The sequence below is a fragment of the Procambarus clarkii genome, chromosome 50 (assembly GCF_040958095.1).
Source record: "Procambarus clarkii isolate CNS0578487 chromosome 50, FALCON_Pclarkii_2.0, whole genome shotgun sequence".
Classification (NCBI taxonomy): Eukaryota; Metazoa; Arthropoda; class Malacostraca; order Decapoda; family Cambaridae; genus Procambarus; species Procambarus clarkii.
In genome coordinates this window covers 17,135,530-17,154,177 of record NC_091199.1, presented here as the reverse complement: position 1 = coordinate 17,154,177, position 18,648 = coordinate 17,135,530, and the positions used below count along the sequence as shown (strand labels likewise).

Sequence of the window (18,648 nt, the reverse complement as noted above, 5' to 3'; positions counted from 1 at the left end):
AATATGCAGCGGTTGTGTGGTGCCCATATCTTAAGAAGCACATCAACAAACTGGAAAAGGTGCAAAGACATGCTACTAAGTGGCTCCCAGAACTGAAGGGCAAGAGCTACGAGGAGAGGTTAGAGGCATTAAATATGCCAAAACTAGAAGACAGAAGAAAAAGAGGTGATATGATCACTACATACAAAATAGTAACAGGAATTGATAAAATCGATAGGAAAGATTTCCTGAGACCTGGAACTTTAAGAACAAGAGGTCATAGATATAAACTAGCTAAACACAGATGCCGAAGAAATATAAGAAAATTCACTTTTGCAAACAGAGTGGTAGACGGTTGGAACAAGTTAGGTGAGAAGGTGGTGGAGGCCAAGACCGTCAGTAGTTTCAAAGCGTTATATGACAAAGAGTGCTGGGAAGACGGGATACCACGAGCGTAGCTCTCATTCTGTAACTACACTTAGGTAATTACACTTAGGTAATTACTGCTAGATGATCCGATAGAGCGCAGGAGAAGAGGCATGCCCTGCCAGCCCCGAACCCCCCGAAGGAGGAGGAGGAGTCACCCAACGTGACCGCAGGTCATCGGAACCTACCCTGAAAAGCTCACAAATCATGAGACAAGGCGTAAGAGAACAGCACAAGCTTCTCCCCCATTGCCCCGTCAACGGGGTGAGCTGCAAATGGGCTGACGTCCCTTGCGAGAACCTGACAGACGAGCAGAGTGATCACTGCGCCGACCCGATGCCGACGGGTCCGAAAGTGGGGCCGGCTCTGAAACTGTCACCACCGGCCCATCACGACGAGAGGAACCCTAACCCTGGCACGATTCCTCCGAGAAGAACTCCCCCCCCCCCCCCCCCGGGCCCCCTGGAGAATCATCAAACCCGACAACGAACGGCAATTAGAAGCAGCTGCCTGCAGATACTGCCTGACCGCAGATTCTGCAAACAGCAAGGGACAAAAAGGCAACGAAAACCTAAGAGCCAGGGCTCAAGCAAATTCCAAGGAGAAAGCGAGCACCACCTGCTGACACGTGAGACACAAAGCCAAAAACAGAGAGACAGCATCCCATAGGATTGGCACAAACAGCTTCAAAAGAGCAGGCGATGCACGTGCCGCTAAGACCAGGGCACCAGACCCAGGAATGGCCCCAAGTGCCTCCACATCCTCTGCAAGCCAATCCGAGGACAGCTCCGGGAGGGAAAAAGAACTGCAAGACCGAAGCCAACAGGCCACAAGGGCGCAAGTCCTCAGCAGCCAGTGCAGCCGAAAGGGAGGGAACCTGCACATGAAGCTGCACCACGCCAACATTCCAAGATAGGGCAGGGGCGAACAAGCATGCACTGAGGTGCTCAAACTCTCCCCCAGGAAAACCTGTACCACCATAAGCGCCTCGCGCCCCAAAAGCATACGGGAATCACAGAATACATGCCAAGCCTCCAACAAAAACATAGGATAGTCCGCTAGATGACTCCAGAACCTCACAACGAACCCAGTAGGGAGACGAAGACCCAAACCTGAAAGAAGACAAATTCATGATAGAGGCATAATCTGGGTAGTGCAGGAGGTAAGCCCAATGGCTTCCTGCACCTGATCAATACTCTTCAAGACACTAGTGCTCTCTAGAGTGGAGTACTGCTGCACAATGACGGCCCCTTTCAAAGCTGGAGAAATTGCTGACCTGGAGAGCGTGCAAAGATCCTTTACTGCTTGAATCCACTCAGTAAAGCATCTAAACTACTAGGACCGACTAAAGAGCCTAAATCTGTAATTTCTTGAGCGCAGGCAGGAGAGATACATAATAATCTACACGTGGAAAATAGTAGAGGGGCTGGTCCCAAACCTGCACACAGAAATAACACCACATGAGACCAAAAGGCATGGCAGGATGTGCAGAATACCCCCGTTGAAAAGCAGAGGTGCAAAAGGTACTCTGAGAGAGAACTCTATCAACATCAGAGGCCCGAGACTGTTCAACACGCTTCCATTACACATAAGGGACATAACTGGCCGATCTCTCACAATGTTCAAGAGAGAATTGGATAAACGCCTTCAAAGGATATCTGATCAACCAGGCTGATTCGTACGTCAGGCTGAGAGCAGCAGCGTCCAACAGCCTGGTTGACCAGTCCAGCAACCAGGAGGCTTGGTCAACGACCAGGCCGCAGGAACGCTAAGCCCCGGAAGCACCTCAAGGTAACCTCAAGGCACCTCATGAGGCAGGATGTGGAAAGCCAAAAACCTCCGGAAGGACGGGACCGAACCTGGGAAGAGGCAGACACCAAATCCAACTTGTACGCGGAGGGGGAAAAGAAAACCCCACTCCTAGTAACAGAAAACCCTGCTCCGAGGGTAGAAAAACCTAAGAGGGGTCCAACAAGGGCCCCAAGGTCCCAAGTCAACCCCTCTCCTAGCCCCCGGGAACCTCCACATCCGGACCCGGGACCGAGTCATCCTCCAAAGCCCCAGCCCCTAAAGAAAAAGCCGGAGCGGCCGGAAAGGCAAGAAGAGAGGGGGCCCACTGGTCTGACCCAGATGCCACGGCTGGAGAAACCGACTCGAATGCCTCCGTCGCCACCCCGGAAGGATCGTTCCCCGAAACTGAGACATCTCTCTGAAACTGCCCGAGTCTCAAATCCAGTTAAATCATGCTCCGACCCCAAAACCCTCAGATGCTTCGGAGCTGGAAGCGGGAGGGGGAGGGGGTCCCAGAATGAACCACAGAAGGGGGAGGATGAGGAGGCATGGACTGAACCAGAGTCAAGGTGACTACCACCCACAAGTCCGGGTTCCTATAACCAAACCGGGGCAGTCTCAGGGCTTCCGGGACAGCATCCAGCCTAGTGCATTGCAACAACCTAAACCTAGCATGCAACACCTGAGCTGCCTGCACCCAAATAGAATCATCAGTGAACTGGGTAAACCGAGTCACCAGCATGCAACAAAACTCGCAGGACTCTGGTTCGAAGGTGTCACTGACCCAACAGGCAGCATGACGGAGGCAAAAACCATGAGTCACCCTGAGACAAGGGGACAGAGCAACCCTCAAACTTGCACAGAGTGAGAATGGACCCAGGGGTAGCATCCATCGGACCTATGCACTCCCACGGGGATTCCCAGGGCCCTTAGACTGGTATCGCTAAGGGAAGCCCAGGCAGGGTACTACTAACTGGTGCCCAAGTCTACCAAGAGATCCACTAAAAGCTGAACCTCCGGGATGTGCCCACTCACGAGGAGGAACCACCAAAACAATGGTAACAACCTAACACAAGTGGGGCAGACCACCCCCAAGCAGGGGAAAAAAAAAAAAAAAAAAAACTGCAAAAGATAATGTACCCAGGTGGAACAGATCCGGCCGCTATAAGAGGCGATATCTAGCTGTGCAGTACTCCATGCCCCTACCAGTGCAAACTACCCTTTCCCAAAGGCAAACAAGGGTGCAGAAAACACCCCAGCACACTAAGAGCAGTCAATCACCGAGCAGGAAAAGACCAAGCAGAGGTAGATCCCACGGTGATTTATGGAAGGTGGCCCCAAGCCCCAAGGGTAGTACTTATAGGGTACCTAGGGAAGGTGACCCTAGGTGCATGCAGCCCGAGTACTTGTGAGATTACTCCTGGCTCGTGCACCACCAGAGAAGACTTGCACCATACCACAAAGCACAGAGGAGAGGACAGAAGCCAGAGTCACACGACCTATGCCATTCACATCAGCTGAAGAACTGAGGTGTGGGAAGCTGGCATGAGGGGTCTGGGGCTCCCCTTTTCCCCTCCCGGGAAGGAGGGAGCTGCGCAGAAGTCGGCGCTGCATGTGGTGATGTCATGCTCGTTTCCATTTGGGGAGTTCTGTCCACTCGTTTGACTTTCAGTAATAGTTTCAACCAAAAAAGGGTTTGTTTTGGGATGCTTATCTTTCTGTGTGCCTGATCCGGTCAATGGCAGACAACCACATGTGCATTTCAATTGGCCATTGCTCCTCGTGCCTCTCTGAGGGGGGGCCAGGTTCTGGCTCGTGGTCCCCGGTAGGCCAAGAACTCCATTCACATTGATGCCAAAGTCTAATATATATATCCATATCAGCCTGGATAGCTCCAGGGAGTCGAAGGGGTTCCCCACAAGAAAAATACTAATACTAATAATTTGATAATAATTTGGTACAGCTACAGTATCTATTATGAAGATAATTTCACTTGCACAAGTGTCATTAACAATAAGATACTGTACTACTGTGAATACAGTGGAACCTCGGTTGCCTAACGTCCCTCTTCACAAATTTTTTGGGTTACGACCTCAATTTCTTGGTAAAATTCAAATTGGTTTACGATCTTTGCCTCATTTTGTGAGTTTATTGATACACGTATGGGTCGACCAAGCTCGTGGTTCCTGGTGGCACGGGCGACTGCGCTTCGGTTTACCAGTGCCTTCTGCCTAGTGACGATCGCACTTGAATTCTTTGTAAAGAATTTCATTCTTTTCTGCTTTTTTGGCTTCTAAACATAAAAGTAATTATTATATACCATGCCATGGGTGACAAGAAAGTCAGTGGTAAGGTTCAGCCTAAGAAAACACATGTGAGGATGACCATGGAGGAAAAACATGAGATCATTCGTAAACATGACAATGGTATGCAGGTTGTTGAACTAGCTAGGCAGTACAACAAATCTATGTCAACGACAGATTTGTCATTTGTACTTGCCAAGAAAAAGGACATGATGAAAAACTTTATGAATTATGAACACAGCAAAGAGCTGACGTCACACTGAAGAACTCCTAGTCCTTCACTAGGAGCAGCAACAAGAGACAACCAAGAACATTTCTTCAGGGAAGGAGGTGGCAGTACAAAATGTCCCTTCCTCCACATTTAAGAAGTGGTGTAGACTATGTGAAGAAGTGGTGTAGACTATGTGATGAAATGTAAACTTTTGTTGAAATGACTCACCCAAATCAAGCTACAGTAGGCCGTTGCCTTAACCATCGTGCTGCGCTGCTTTTAAATATGATATTTCCGCTGTGCGCATAAAAATAATTCTTTGCAAAAAAAATTTGTTTCCTTCCAAAAGTGTTCAATACCCTCCCCTGATCACATACATGTTGAAAATATTGCACAAATGTATTTACTTTGGCCGCAGTGGTGTCCAGAAAATGTGCGACATCACGGCTCGATGGTCAACCGTGCTATAGACTCCCGGAGGCAGTTGCGCGACAGCTTCAACAAGCGCGAGTTGCCACATATTTTTTGTTCATTGTTTCTGCCCAATTACAAATGCATTTCTTTTGTTTTTTCTAACTGATCCTATGTATATTGAGCACGTTTAATATATTCAGGCAGTAGAACATCTGTACTGTTCAAAGAAACTATGTTACATGTATCATAAATGTGTCCACAAACATTGTTCATATTTTCTATATTACATGTTCAATTATTTAAATTTGCAACTTATATACACACTGAACACTATCACAGACTATATACATCATTATCAACACACTTAGAACTGCACGAGTGTGTGATAATCACTGAAGCAGTCAATGGGGAACAAGGAAACTTTGCACTCAACGCACCAAGTGCAGATGGATCTTCACTTCTGTTCTCTACGCTGGGTGTTCTTGCACACAATGCAGACACGTTTACCCTTTTCTTGTGTGCCTGTGCTTGGCATATAACCAAGCTTATGTACAGCAGAGTGTTCTATACCCCTGAGTCTGTCAGGAACTGAGGCATTGTTGCTAGCACCCCACGCTCACAACACTGCACACCACCCCCATACTTCACGAGTAGTTGTGACACTAGAGCAACACTGAATGTATGGATAAGGGGTCTCTTGCCAGATTTCATGAGACACATGTTGAAACAGTTCAGCACTGCAACGTCAGCGGGGTGGAAAAACAATTTCTTCATCCACTTCACAGATTTTTGCATGCACTCGATGACACCAACCATCATGTTACATTCATCTACTAACCGCATACAGTATTTACAGTGTAGTCAATGACACAGTCAGGTTTTTACATTGGCAACCTTGTTGCAAAGTTCACTTTGCCACTGTCCAACATGGCACCAGTGTGAATAGTTGTCAACATATTTACCTCGCGTCTGTCCCTCCAGCGCACGGATAACATTTTATCAAACTTTCACAACTGGCATTCACCCACTGCAATACTAATGCCAAACACTGGCATTTCCCTCTTGTGGGCCTTGACAGTGCCACATACACCAGTGTTGTGGTCAAGGACGAATCTGGTCAGCAAGGAACTGTATAGTATTTGTCCATGTACAGGATATGCCCCTTGTTCAGCAATGGTTCCATGAGTGTTTTCATGACACAGCCTGAGAACCCGTGTGGATCTTGACCTGGTATGTCAATGTCTGTACCTGAATACAATATCATGTCCATGATCATACCAGTTTCAGTCGCATAACACGAAGAACTTTAGTCCAAACCTGTGCTGCTATGATGGTATGTATTGCTTGAATGTCAGTCGTCTCTTGAACAGAACTAGCGATTCATCAATCATAACATTCTGTGCTGGTACAAAATAGTCACGGAACTTTCCTCTCAGTTCACTAAATATCTTCCGCACTTTCCACAGTCTGTCGTGTCTGTCTTCATTATCATTGTTCTCAAAATGCAGGCACCTGCAGGAACCTATCACATGACATGTACCTGTTGAACACAGGGGTTGGAACACGGGGGACTTTGTTCCAATAATCCTGGATAACGTGATTATCTGCAGGCCTCATCATCATGCACAATGCTAAAAGCACAGACATTTCCTCATTAGTCATGTCTTTTCAACGTGTCAATCGAGAGGCAGGTAAAATTCCAGAGTCAATTAGTTCCAGAGCGCATCGGTTTATCTCTGCAACGAGATGGTCCATGAATGGCTGATCGAAATATGCTATAAAATAATAAATTTCAGGCATATCATCACCAGTATAGGGGAATACAGGTGTCACCAACATGGGTATCATCAAATGCCAGAATTTGTGGGACAAAATCCTCACAATCCTGCGACACAAGTACACCCGTGTGTTTGGTTTTGGCGCCAACACCACGGCTCCGTCGTCTTGTGCTAGAGCTGCGTATGGGTATGCCAGGAGATAACACTGTTCTGCATAGTATAGGCCTACCACTAACACCTGATATCGAGGGCGCACTGTCGTCATTGTCCTCAGGCTGCGTGACACGCTGGCGCTTGCCTTGGTGTAGTGCTGGGGCAGCAAAACTCTGCCTAGTAACATCATAGCTGCTTGCACTTGGTTCATCAACACTGCTTGTATACGAGCCTATGTCACTGAACCCAGAACATGACTTATCCCATGTAGTACAGTGCAACCTTGTATCGTCGAGCCGCGGTTCGGTGAATCTCCGGCTCGGTCGCACACTTTTCAGGCCAGATTTACTCACCCATTTCGGTGAACTCTGGACTGCCAAAGCAGGGGATGTGCACATTTGCTTACGATGTTGGGACAGAGTTCACAGAGTGGTGGAAAACTTTTCCATTCTATCACAGGTTACAATTAATAATTCCTCATATGACACATTGATCATACAAGTGGACAAGTGGACCACACAACAAGTGAACCATATTAACCAGCCAGAGTGGTCCACACAACTGAATGACTGAGTTTCCGTGATTTTCATTCACTGATTTGTGGCACATCTATCTTTGCAAATTAATTTAAAGGCTGAAGCGTGAATAGCTAGCTACATGTGTTGAAATCTTCTTATAGACATTTTGTGATGAAACAAGATGATTGAGGGTGGACAGATACAGGAATACTGTACTCTGTGCACCAGTTCTGAATACTCCAGTTCTGTGCACCTACTCCCAAAGCGATATGAAAAGGCTTGAAAGCATTCAAAATGAAGCCATGACAATCATTCTTGGAGTTCCAAGAACTGCCAAAACGTCTAATCTACGAGAGGAGTTGTCCCTTCCCAGTGTTAAAAGCAGAATTCAGGAGCTGAATACTAAGCTTGCAATTAGGATAGCCAGAGATCCCCATTACAATGATATTGCTAAGAGAAAACTGAGCTCTGTGCTACTTTCAGGGGGAAACAAGAGAAGCAAAAAATGGCATCACAGATCAGTCTGCTACCTTGAAGAGCTTCACCTGCTTGAGCAAGCCCGTGAGCTCCTGCCTGAAGAGAGGTTACCTCCCTGGGAGGATGACTCATGCAAGATTATCATCAATGAAATGGCAACGAAAAAATCCAACATGATACCACAAGAAATGAGGCACAAGTATCTCGAGGAAATTTATAAAGAAGTCGGAGATGAACTAGATCAAATCTACACTGACGGGTCATCTAATCCTGTCAATGGTAGGGCTGGTGCAGCATACACGGTAATCAAGGATAATACTTTCCAACGCAGAAATGAAGAAAAAGCGTGTATTGAGAACTATGCCTCTTCAACGCAAGCAAAGCTAACTGCCATTGTTATGGCGTTAAGGTTTCTTGAACGGAACACTAATGGTGCAGTGATTTGCATCGATTCAAAAGCAGCACTTCAAAGCCTAAGTAAAAATCAGGCAGAAAATCTTGCAATAGTCGCTGAAATTAAGAGAGCTGTGAGAGTACTTACCAATCAGGAAAGAGTCATCAAGTTTCTGTGGATCCCCTCCCATGTTGGAATATGTGGGAATGAACAAGCAGATGTGCTGGCTGCTGAAGGCGCTGAAGGAGACCATATTGAATACTTCATACCCAAGACTCAACTACAAATTAGAGGTATTATCAGGCAACATCACCATGACAAGGTAACTGAGGAAAGGAGGATAGAAGCACAAACCAGTGAATCTGTACGATGGTACAACATGGTTGCAGCTGGCAATCCCAGTCATTATGGCCGAAGAGGAGGATGAGGGAGAGAATCAGTAATAGCAAGAATCTGTCTTGGATACAAATATCCATGGAGATTTGGAATGGAAACAACAGCTGATCAGCGAAGTTGCAGAATCTGTGGTGAGAGTGATGGATACCGCCTTGACCACTATCTACGTGAATGTGAACACCTGAGAGACATTAGGAATATGTGTAGAATAATAAACCCCACATTGTTTGAGTTAGGAAAACACTATTTGTCAAATATCGATACTATTCTTAAAAGATTTCCTCATTTTGCACCCGCAAGATAACGTAAGCTTTTAAGGGTTGATAGATGTTAATCTTCTTGTTTGAGGAGCTGTTCACTTGAGACAGTTAAGCAGCTGTGTCTGGGTACAAGTGACAGGATGAACAACCCAGCGGGTTTTCTTCCTATTGGGGAGTGTTGTACATGCTGCTATGGCGGTGTGCAACCCGTTCTCGCAAATTTAATAAGTCAATATTGACTTATTAAATATGTGCATATGTGACATACTTAACATAATAGATACCCTTAAAAAGATTCATAGAAAACACCGACCTTACCTAACCTTGTTAGTATCTTAAGATAAGCATCTTATTGCTTCGTAATTACAATTATTACTTAACCTATACCTATTATAGGTTAGGTAATAATTGTAATTACGAAGCAATAAGATGCTTATCTTAACATACTAACAAGGTTAGGTAAGGTCGGTGTTTTCTATGGATCTTTTTAAGGGTATCTATAATGTTAAGTATGTCACATATGCACATATTTAATAAGTCAATATTGACTTATTAAATTTGCGAGAACGGGTTGCGGTGTGTCCACTCACAAGATGAGTGGCGCTGCCCAATAAACTCGCCCCTCGGGGGGAAGTTTAAAAAAAAATTTAAATTAATCAATCTTTTCTAAAATAATTATTTTTATAGCTCTTATTATTCTAATAATGTTACTAAACCCCCCACCGCCCGCCTGAATAGCTGCCCACCCACACCACCCGCTCAAATAACCGCCCATCCACCAGCCCAAATCTGCCCACCCAAACAGCCACATACCCACATCGCCCATCAAAATGGCTGCCCATCCACCTGTCCAAATCCACCCACCCCACCCGAATAGCTGCCCACGCACACCGCCCGCCCAAATAGCCACCCACCCACACTGCCTACCCAAACAGCTGCCCATCTGCCTGCCCAAATCGACCCACCCTGCCTGAATAGCCACCCATATGCCTGCCCAAACCCACCCACACTGCACGCTCAAATAGCTACCCAAATCCACCTACCCCACTTGAATAGCTTCCCACCCACACTGCCCACTGCCCATCCACCAATCCACCTGCCTAAATCCACCCACCTCACCTGAATAACTGCCCACCCATACCGCCTGCCCAAATAGACGGCCATCCGCCTTCCCAAATCCACCCACAAAGCCGACCACACGTACCCGACCCCGAACCCACAGACGGTGAGGATCCGAATGCAGGGAGGAAGAGGGAGTGCCAGACTAAACCACAGCAGGGGAAAGACAAGGGGGCGCAGATAGAAACAAAATCGACAAACACCCCCAAGCCCCGTCAAAACAACCAAAACAGGGCAGCCTCAGGACTTCCGGGGAACAAAACAACCTAGTGTGTTGCAACCACCTGAAACCAACGTGCAAAGCCCATGCTGCCTGAAACCGTATAGTCAGCATAAGACTGGGTAATGGAGTCAAAACAAGCAACAAAACTCGCAGGACTCCGGGTCAAAGGTGCCAGCGACCCAACAGGCAGCAGACAGAGGCAAAACAGTGAGAGTCACCCTGAGACAAGGGGACAGAGCAATCCTCGAACTTGCACAAAGCGAGAGGGGACTCAGGGGTCACATCCATCGGATCTACGCGCCATCTACAAGGATTCCTAGGATCCTGAGATGGAACTCACGCTCAGGGAAGCCCAGGCAGGGTACTGCTAACCAGCACTAAATTCTAATAAACAACTTTCTAAGAACTGATCCCCCAGGATGTGTACACTCACAGGGACCAAGCAGGAGGTACCACCTGAAGATAATTTAGTACCAGGAACAGTACTTGGGGGATAACCCAGACAGGCCCCCACCAGGCAGGAAAAGAAAAAGAAAATCCCACAAGAGGACAGCATACCCAGGTGGAACAAAGCTGGCCGCTATGAATCATGAAAACAAGCTGCACAGTGCCCTGTGCCCCGTACCAGTGCAAACTGCCCCTTACCCTAAGGTAAACAAGAGACAAAACACCCCAGCACACAAAAGGCAGCCGAAAACTGAGCAGTAAACTGCCTAGCAGAGGCAGAACCCAAGGAACTTGTGGAAGGTGGCCCCAAGCCCCAAGGGCAGTACTTACAGGGCACCTAGGGAAGGGAGCCCTAGGCACATGCAGCCCGAGTACTGAAGAATCACTCCTGGCTCACGCACCACCTAAAAGACAGACACCACACACAAGGCACAGTGCTGAAACATTCACTGGAGCCAGAGCACACAACCACAGCCTATAGCATCAGCCTCAGAACTGGGGTGTGGATGGTTGGTGCAGGGGTCTGGGGCTTCCCCTTCCCCCTCCCGGGAAGGAGAGAGCTGTGCAGACGGCGGCGCGATGACGTGTGATGTCATACTCGTTTGCTTGTTTCTGTTTGGGGAGTTCTATTCATTTGTTCAGCTTTTTGTAGCAATTTTCACCCGAATTGGGGATAGTTTTGGGGTGCCTACCTTACTGGGTGCCTAACCTGGTCGATGGCAGACATAGAAAGCTTCTAACTACACGGGGTTTCTATAGGCCATTGCTCCTTGTGCTTCTGTGATGGGGGGGTGGTGGAGGGGGGGGGGTCAGGTTCTGGCCCGTGGTCCCCAGTAGCCCCACAAAACTCCATACACATGACTGATGCCAAAGTCTGACATGAGCATATCAGCCTGGATAGCTCCTGGGAGCCAACGGGCTCCCCCCAGAAAAAACACGAAAACCGCAGACCGGGGAGAGGGAGGGTTGCCGGGGAGCCTCCGGAACTCACCCAGAAAATGGCGTTTCATTACAGTCAGAGCTGGTTTTCTAGGGGAAGCCCCCTCGGCTCTCCAAAGCTACCTACCGAAAGATGAAAACAAGAGGGACCTAACCCAAGAGGCGGAAGTCGCCCACTTCCCAACGCAAAGTGGAGACAAAAGACTGCAACTGCCAACCCAAAGCCACACAGGCCCGACAAGGCCCAGGAACTTCAACGAAGGAACACATAGCCAACCTATGAACGATGTGGGCATGGGGACAGACAGCAGTCTGGCAGGACCGAATTACCCCGCGGATGACCCGAGAGAACCCGCACCCTGGAACAGGGAAGTAGGGAAACCGGAACAACCCAAAGCGTGACCCCAGTCACGGCAGCCATGGCATGCAAAGAACGGCGAATTGCCGCAACCGAACACAACACATGATGCACCCCCGGCCAGACCAACTAAGCATCAACAATCCAAGGACCCCTCTGGAAAGCAGCCGCGTCAGTCTTCGCCAGAAAAGAAGGAGATGGCTGCATGCAAACGAAGCTATCAGGAGAACCAACAGAGCCGAACCCAGGCACTGGAGGAGAGCATGAACCACCCCGACCTGACCCCCAGAGGCCAACACCAACAAGAAAAGGGCCTCAGAAAACAATCCAGAACCGAAGGGGTCACAACAAACCGAGAAGAGAAGAGAGCACTCTGGGGAGCCGACGGAGATCCCCCCCCCCCCCCCCAGAAAAACATTAGAAAGCATTGAAAATACATAGAAAAAATATTTGTAAATATAATTGTAGCAACTCACGGGTCTTGAACGGACCGCGCAACCATGTCTGGGGAGCTTCATGCATGGGCGACCAGCCTGTGATGACGTCACAGCGCACCTTGTCCACGTCCCCACAGCCAAAGTAAGTGGAATTTGATATTTATTTTTATATATACATGTTCAGGAAAGGGAATTTATTATTTTACAAAGAAAAAATAATTTTAGGGGAACACTTGATTTTCTTGCGCACAGGGGGGAATGTCACAATAAACTCGGTACATCACAGTAGTTAAAAACGTTAACACAACAGCCTGCTACAGCTTAATTTGGGTGACACTTTTCAGCAAAACTTTGCAATTCTTCCCATACTGCAGACATTTTCTTAATAAATGAGAAAGGGACATCCTCTACTTTACATCAACAAACCTCATATCATTTTCAGGTTTATGAATGATCTCTTGTTTTTCTTCTATGGTCATCCTCAAATGTGTTTTCTTAGGTTGAACCTTACCACTGACTTTCTAGGGGGCCCATAGCGTGATATATAATAATTAGTTTTATGTTCAAAAAACAAAAAAGCACCAAAATAATGGAATTCTTTACAAGCACAATCGTCACTAAGCAGGCGGCTCTGGTAAAATGAGGTGGGTAGGCCAATGCCACCAGGAACCATGTGCTCAGTCGACCCAAATGCATATCAACAAAGGTCGTTAGTTGAGGACACGGTCGTAAGTAGAGTCGCATTTTCCGATGAAATTTAGGTCGTAACTAGAAAAATTCGTAAGTAGGGGCAGCCGTAAGTCAAGATGTCACTGTATCTATATATGGATATCTATATATGAAGGCAGTATATTTATTGCCTTCTTACCAGTATGCAAGAAGGAGGATTATTTGTGTGGATCAGCGTATTAAAGTGTTTTCACAGATTCATATTTGTAACTTTTGGTGAGGTGACTAATATTAGTACTTGAGCCGTTTGGAGACTTTGTCATATTCTGGTGCCTGCGTGGACTTACCCTTGGAGAAAAGATTCAGGACTTCGTCAAATTTCATGGTTTGTGGACTTAAACTTTTGAGATGAGATTCCTGACTTTGCCATATTTTCCAATCATTGTAACTAATGTTTGAAGACGAGTACAGAGCACCACTTGGTTTCCGAACTTTAATTATCCGAAACTTCCAGTTTCCCGATTGGAGAGTCATGTTACCCAAACAAAGTTCGGGTAGGAAGGGGTCTGCCAAGCGTCACGCCGGCCTGTGGTGGTGGGTGGGAGATGGTCCAGTTTGCCCACTGTGACTTCACAGATTCACGGCCTATTATTCCTATTATTTTGAATTGCCATAAGGCTGGAATGTTCATTTTGTGCTTTTGTTTTACATATCTGCACAATCAAGAAACATCTGTGCACCATGTCGACTCCAAATGCACGCATTGTGTCAGTGATGGCTGACTGGTGGGTGGATGGATGGGGGAGCTTAGGTGGGAGGCAGTATGAGAGAGGGGGGAGAATCAGTGAGAGAGGGGGAGAATTAGTCAGAAAGGGAGGGAGGGTGAGATGCTAGGAAAGAGGGGGAGGTAGGGAGAGATGCTAGGAGGTAGGCAGGAAGGGAGGGAAGTAGTGAGAATTAGGGAGGGAGGGAGGGAGAGGCAGGCAGGCAGAGAGGGAGGCAGGCTGGCAAGCAGGGAGGTTATCTTGAGGTTATCTTGAGATGATTTCGGGGCTTTTAGTGTCCCCGCGGCCCGGTCCTCGACCAGGCCTCCACCCCCAGGAAGCAGCCCGTGACAGCTGACTAACACCCAGGTACCTATTTTACTGCTAGGTAACAGGGGCATAGGGTGAAAGAAACTCTGCCCATTGTTTCTCGCCAGCGCCTGGGATCGAACCCAGGACCACAGGATCACAAGTCCAGCGTGCTGTCCGCTCGGCCAACCGGCTACCGGAACAGGGAGGGAGGGATAGTCACGCGGTTGAACCGCATGACCTTTGAGAGAGAGAGTATGGGATGTAGACGGGGAGGGGGGGGGGGATTTGTCGGTGGTGGGGGAGAGATCGGCTCACTCCCAAAGATAAGCCTAACACACTCGACCCGTTAGCATGATAGCAGGGGAGGGAGGCAGGCTGGCTGGCTGGCAGGATGTGCCTGCAGGCTGGCTGGCAGGATGTGCCTGCACGCTGGCTGGCAGGATGTGCCTGCAGGCTGGCTGGCAGGATGTGCCTGCAGGCTGGCTGGCAGGATGTGCCTGCAGGCTGGCTGGCAGGATGTGCCTGGAGGCTGGCTGGCAGGATGTGCCTGCAGGCTGGCTGGCACGATGTGCCTGCAGGCTGGCTGGCACGATGTGCCTGCAGGCTGGCTGGCACGATGTGCCTGCAGGCTGGCTGGCACGATGTGCCTGCAGGCTGGCTGGCAGGATGTGCCTGCAGGCTGGCTGGCAGGATGTGCCTGCAGGCTGGCTGGCAGGATGTGCCTGCAGGCTGGCTGGCAGGATGTGCCTGAAGGCTGGTAGGCAGGCTGGCTGGCAGGCAGGACACATCCAGAGGACGTTTGCCAGACGTCTTAATAATCAGCTAGGAACAATTAAGGACTTTTATAAAGCGGATCAGGACTTCACTTATTGCTGAGTACAAACAAAATACAGTCGCATTTACGCTATGAACCTGTTGATTTCTTCCCTAGAGTTTTTTCTTAAATTTTTCGGACACATTTCTTTTTACGTTTCTAGTTTATTTTTTCCCTCTATTTCTCGTTTACGAACTTACATGTTAACCGATGGGTCTCGTCCCCAAGGGGTTCGGAAACCAAGTGGTGCTCTGTAATTGACTTTACCCTTTGGCATGGCACTGTAGACTTTAACTTCCATAAAATTCTTGACTGTCATATATACAGTCATTGTGAACTCTGACTAATTTGAGAAGAGTTTAGACTTTGCCATTTGCAAATCCCGTTGGGACTTAAGTTTTTCTGAAGGCAAAGTGATAGTTCACCGACTTGTGTTATTGATGTTCTTGCAGACATATTATCCCCCACTCTGGTTATGTAACGTCACTATCAACCATGATCATGCTGAGACATTACCCTTCACTCTGGTTATGCAACTTCACTACCCACCATGATCATGCCGAGACATTACCCCCCACTCTGGTTATGTAACATCACTACCCACCATGATCATGCCGAGACATTACCCCCCCCTCTGGTTATGTAACATCACTACCCACCATGATCATGCAGAGACATTACCCCCCCCCCACTCTGGTTATGTAACATCACTACCCACCATGATCATGCCGACACATTACCCCTCACTCTGGTTATGTAACATCACTACCCACCATGATCATGCCGAGACATTACCCCTCACTCTGGTTATGTAACATCACTACCCACCATGATCATGCCGAGACATTACCCCTCACTCTGGTTATGTAACATCACTACCCACCATGATCATGCCGAGACATTACCCCTCACTCTGGTTATGTAACATCACTACCCACCATGATCATGCCGAGACATTACCCCTCACTCTGGTTATGTAACATCACTACCCACCATGATCATGCCGAGACATTACCCCCCCCCCTCTGGTTATGTAACATCACTACCCACCATGATCATGCCGAGACATTACCCCTCACTCTGGTTATGTAACATCACTACCCACCATGATCATGCCGAGACATTACCCCTCACTCTGGTTATGTAACATCACTACCCACCATGATCATGCCGAGACATTACCCCTCACTCTGGTTATGTAACATCACTACCCACCATGATCATGCCGAGACATTACCCCCCCCCACTCTGGTTATGTAACATCACTACCCACCATGATCATGCAGAGACATTACCCCCCCCCACTCTGGTTATGTAACATCACTACCCACCATGATCATGCCGACACATTACCCCTCACTCTGGTTATGTAACATCACTACCCACCATGATCATGCCGAGACATTACCCCTCACTCTGGTTATGTAACATCACTACCCACCATGATCATGCCGAGACATTACCCCTCACTCTGGTTATGTAACATCACTACCCACCATGATCATGCCGAGACATTACCCCTCACTCTGGTTATGTAACATCACTACCCACCATGATCATGCCGAGACATTACCCCTCACTCTGGTTATGTAACATCACTACCCACCATGATCATGCCGAGACATTACCCCCCCCCCTCTGGTTATGTAACATCACTACCCACCATGATCATGCCGAGACATTACCCCTCACTCTGGTTATGTAACATCACTACCCACCATGATCATGCCGAGACATTACCCCTCACTCTGGTTATGTAACATCACTACCCACCATGATCATGCCGAGACATTACCCCTCACTCTGGTTATGTAACATCACTACCCACCATGATCATGCCGAGACATTACCCCCCCCCACTCTGGTTATGTAACATCACTACCCACCATGATCATGCAGAGACATTACCCCCCCCCCACTCTGGTTATGTAACATCACTACCCACCATGATCATGCCGACACATTACCCCTCACTCTGGTTATGTAACATCACTACCCACCATGATCATGCCGAGACATTACCCCTCACTCTGGTTATGTAACATCACTACCCACCATGATCATGCCGAGACATTACCCCTCACTCTGGTTATGTAACATCACTACCCACCATGATCATGCCGAGACATTACCCCTCACTCTGGTTATGTAACATCACTACCCACCATGATCATGCCGAGACATTACCCCTCACCCTGGTTATGTAACATCACTACCCACCATGATCATGCCGAGACATTACCCCTCACTCTGGTTATGTAACATCACTACCCACCATGATCATGCCGAGACATTACCCCTCACTCTGGTTATGTAACATCACTACCCACCATGATCATGCCGAGACATTACCCCTCACTCTGGTTATGTAACATCACTACCCACCATGATCATGCCGAGACATTACCCCTCACTCTGGTTATGTAACATCACTACCCACCATGATCATGCCGAGACATTACCCCCCCCCCCCTCCTCTGGTTATGTAACATCACTACCCACCATGATCATGCCGAGACATTACCCCCCCCCACTCTGGTTATGCAACATCACTACCCACCATGATCATGCCGAGACATTACCCCTCACTCTGGTTATGTAACATCACTACCCACCATGATCATGCCGAGACATTACCCCCCCCCCACTCTGGTTATGCAACATCACTACCCACCATGATCATGCCGAGACATTACCCCCCCCCCCACTCTGGTTATGTAACATCACTACCCACCATGATCATGCCGAGACATTACCCCTCACTCTGGTTATGTAACATCACTACCCACCATGATCATGCCGAGACATTACCCCTCACTCTGGTTATGTAACATCACTACCCACCATGATCATGCCGAGACATTACCCCTCACTCTGGTTATGTAACATCACTACCCACCATGATCATGCCGAGACATTACCCCTCACTCTGGTTATGTAACATCACTACCCACCATGATCATGCCGAGACATTACCCCTCACTCTGGTTATGTAACATCACTACCCACCATGATCATGCCGAGACATTACCCCTCACTCTGGTTATGTAACATCACTACCCACCATGATCATGCCGAGACATTACCCCTCACTCTGGTTATGTAACATCACTACCCACCATGATCATGCCGAGACATTACCCCTCACTCTGGTTATGTAACATCACTACCCACCATGATCATGCCGAGACATTACCCCTCACTCTGGTTATGTAACATCACTACCCACCATGATCATGCCGAGACATTACCCCTCACTCTGGTTATGTAACATCACTACCCACCATGATCATGCCGAGACATTACCCCTCACTCTGGTTATGTAACATCACTACCCACCATGATCATGCCGAGACATTACCCCTCACTCTGGTTATGTAACATCACTACCCACCATGATCATGCCGAGACATTACCCCTCACTCTGGTTATGTAACATCACTACCCACCATGATCATGCCGAGAC

At 48.0% G+C, this 18,648-nt stretch overlaps 1 protein-coding gene across 2 annotated transcripts in view; it reads right to left on the bottom strand.

The window, feature by feature from the left end:
- The window catches only part of LOC123772734 (mpv17-like protein 2), a 93,543-nt gene that overhangs the window by 26,812 nt on the left and 48,083 nt on the right, over nucleotides 1-18,648 (bottom strand). The gene's annotated exons all lie outside the window — the stretch shown is intronic.